Raw genomic sequence first — 3,827 nt, 5'->3', positions numbered from 1 at the left:
TCACCTATAGGACAAAACCATGCGGGTCTTACCATTCCAGAATGGGATAGAATTGGCTTGATCCAAAGCGGACAATTCCTCTGGTAGTTGGAATCGAGCGGGACACTTTCAGTCATTCACGAGAGGAATAGCTATTAACCAAGCTTTAGCCATGGAGACTGTATGTATCATGACACCTCTTCGACTCTCTTCTTATTTTATGTATGAATATGTTTATCTCAAGGAGGAAAAAAGACCATTACTAAACAGTTGATTCCATATTTCATTCATATTTTATATTCAAGACAGCAAAAAAAAATCATATATGCATCCTTTTTCAACCTTTCTTCAATATCCAATTGCATCTTCAGCAGAAATAGAGTGATAGTCATGAAAGTCCAATTCTTATCACAAGCTATTCAATTCAATAAATATTGTGCAATGATCATCTCACCTTGCTTTGTCCCTTGAACCTTATTTTGAAGTCTATAAATATGTGCATCATTCCTCTCCTTAAGAAAATGTTTGAGAAACAACATTTCAAAATTTTGAGGCACTGTTAAATAATAAATACCCACGAAAATCTGTGGCTACATAAATTTAATAAGCTAAGACATCAAAAGTGAATTTTTAGAATCCTACTATTGGTATGTTGGTTAGTTGTTTTTGAGTGGACTTTATCTCGAATGAGATACCCTTGTCGTCCTCAAACTTCAATAAATAAAATATCTTAACCAAACAAGGTAATTAGCATAATAGAGCTTAACTGGACAAATTTGCAAAGAGAGGTTATCATTAGAGTAGTCTAATTTTATTTCGATAGTTTTTTCATTATTTAACAAGAAAAATAACTCAATGCCAACTTTGAAAAACAAATAAAATAAGGAAAGCAATATTAGATTTATGCAAAAAAATAAGAGACCTAAAAAAGACAGTTAGATTTAGTATAAAGGCTAGAGAGAGTATCATCGGGCCTGAGCAAAACAGTTGGAATGAATTTTGGCAAGAGAAGTCCTCGAAAAACAATGTCACACGCTGATATGTGGAAGGGATATCAAACTTGTCAAAGGTGCATAACCTCGCATGATTGAATGACTGCAAGCATCTAGCAAAGGATCGATTCGATGCCAGTCTATCTTTTGAAGGAGGAACTAAAAAAGGGTAGGTATATCTCATACACAAAAACAAAGATCAAAATTTTTTTAAACCACGTTTATTTGAGTGTTTTTGATGGAAAAGATCCTTATTCTTATTCTCTTAATTAAAATCTATATAAAGATGTGTGTGTGTATATATATATTCCTAAAATAGAAAAAAATTCTATAATTTTGGTAGGAAGTATTCTATAATTCTAATATAAGAAGTAAATAGTCAACAAAACTTATGTCACTTTATATATAGTTAGTGGAATATATATTATAGATAGAGAGACATGATCCATGTACATATTTATCAATAACAATAGCTAATCTTAATTAGCTATAATTATTATCTAATTGGATAATGACCCATCTGATGAGACATGTCTTCCAATTATGTATGTTTTAGATAGAAAGAAACATTCAATTGATCCTCACATTTGCATCTTATGCAAATCTAGATTGATTGCAAATCTTAACTTTAGATTAGACCTCGTGAGATGCTAGAAACCTTGTAAACCCTTAACAAGTCCAATCCAATTATTTCGATTAACTATTCAAATAACATTTATGGTTAATTAGATAAGTCATTAGATATGTATGAATTCCTAGGTGAATAAATAATTAGTAAAGGAATATGATAATGAAATATTCTCATATTATGATAAACTTTTTTTTTTCCCCTTAAAGGATTAACTCTCCTTTAGTTCCATATGTCATAGGTAGCACCTAACATAACATGAGCTACCTAATTAAGAATCAATATCTGCAACTATATATATATATATATATATATTAAATGATATAAATTTATCCTTATACTTTTTACGAAAAGTCTTGGGACACCATCAATTTTTACTTTGACCTATTGGACATTTCAAAGTATAAAATTGAACCTGTTGAATATTTTATTTGACCCATTAAATACTTCAATTTGTAAAATTTGATCGATTAAACTCTTATTGGATAGTTAAAAAATCTAGAAAAAAGTACTGATCAAAAGGTTGCATTAACCACATACCAAATCAATATTTTGTGTATAAAAGTAAAAAATTTTAAATATTGTTATTTCTAGTATAAGGAAGTGTATGATTACTAAAAAAAGTGAAATTCACAGTATCACAAAGGTCGATTTTAAAGTTCAGAATGCCACATTTTTTTTATCAAAGTTCAAAATTAAATTATGTAGTTGACCTATATTAAATGGATATCCTTAATGAACCATACATCTTATTATTAGAGACTCAAATCCCTCCATCCAATATCTCGATCCAGTTAGGGTTATCATTAATGTCAAACCTTATTGTCTTAGGTACTATGACCTCATCTTAGTTCAAATTCTTGATATAACTTGACTTCCTACTACAAATCACTTTTCTAATGAATCCTTTATTTGTTCAAACTAGAAACTTTCTATATATATATATATATATATATATATATATATAAACAAATAGCATATGATCTTATCCCTATTTACTCAGAGGTTGACTCCATCTTAATAGATGTTCTATCTACAATTGAATAGGACCAACGCATGTCATATACACATACACAATACATGTATGGAAATAATATCAAATCTTAACCACCTATATGTGATATATTAATGTCACCTCAAGAATAAGGATTAACACAACAATGACTTGAAAAACGACTTATTAATAAATAGTGAACCTCCATGTAGTCATTATCCGTGTTAAATGTTTGGCCTGTCTATCTAATGAGTGTCTATATATTTTTCCTAATTTTAATTCAAGTAGCATGAGATCCACAACTTACATATCATTAATATCTTATCCTAATTATGGAGAACAAATAGATATGATAATTTTTCATAGACTTGACGCCCGATAAATTGTCCTGTGACGATAAACAATTTTATAGTTTGTAATATAGAATATCATGTTAGAATTTAAGTGCCCAAGATATTCATATATAAATTGAAATTATAGAAAATAGAATAATTTACAAGTTTTCTTGTCTGTTTCCATTGACACCATCTTGATCCCAGAAGTTAGGTTGAATTAAATAGAAACAGCCACGTATAATTGTCCGTGGAACGGCTAGGTTCTTCCACCTTATGTCAATAAAATCCTAATGGGTGGAGAATAATATTGTATTTTTTACGGTGTAGACTGAAGAGGGAGAACATAGCCTATATATATATATATATGAGACTATTATGGTCTCTCATCATAACTCTAATAGAATATAGAATCCTAACCCAAGTTAGGATTTAACCATATTTAACCCAAACACATTTAACTGACCCATCAATACTTCAATGATTGCTCATTAATAATGAATTTTAAATTAGATCTTTTGGATTATAATGCGTAACCCAAATATTTTATAAAACAAAATAAAACACAATTTGTAACACCTGCCGCCCAGCTCCAAGAGACCCGACGGCGGATGCCACATTCGGTGCCGGAGACACCGTCCTAACATAACATATAAATCATAAAATCAGATTATGAATTAGAAGTGATTAAGTATTGACAAGTTTAGCGAGTAATTTTTTTCAATTTGTTTTTGAAATATATATATATATATAACTTATGAAAACAATTTAGGAAAAATCCTACAGCAAAACTGCAAGAGTTTCCCTTTAAAAACCGAGCTCGCCAAACATGTGAATACAAAACACTCCCAATTTTAAACTCTAAACCCCCAGCAAACTCCAGTAATCACCATAGCAATACA

Source organism: Jatropha curcas, chromosome 9, assembly GCF_041381405.1.
Source record: "Jatropha curcas cultivar XTBG-Jc1 chromosome 9, XTBG_Jcur_1.0, whole genome shotgun sequence".
Taxonomy (NCBI): Eukaryota; Viridiplantae; Streptophyta; class Magnoliopsida; order Malpighiales; family Euphorbiaceae; genus Jatropha; species Jatropha curcas.
The sequence above is the reverse complement of the archived record's forward strand: the minus strand, read 5'-3'. Positions refer to the sequence as shown.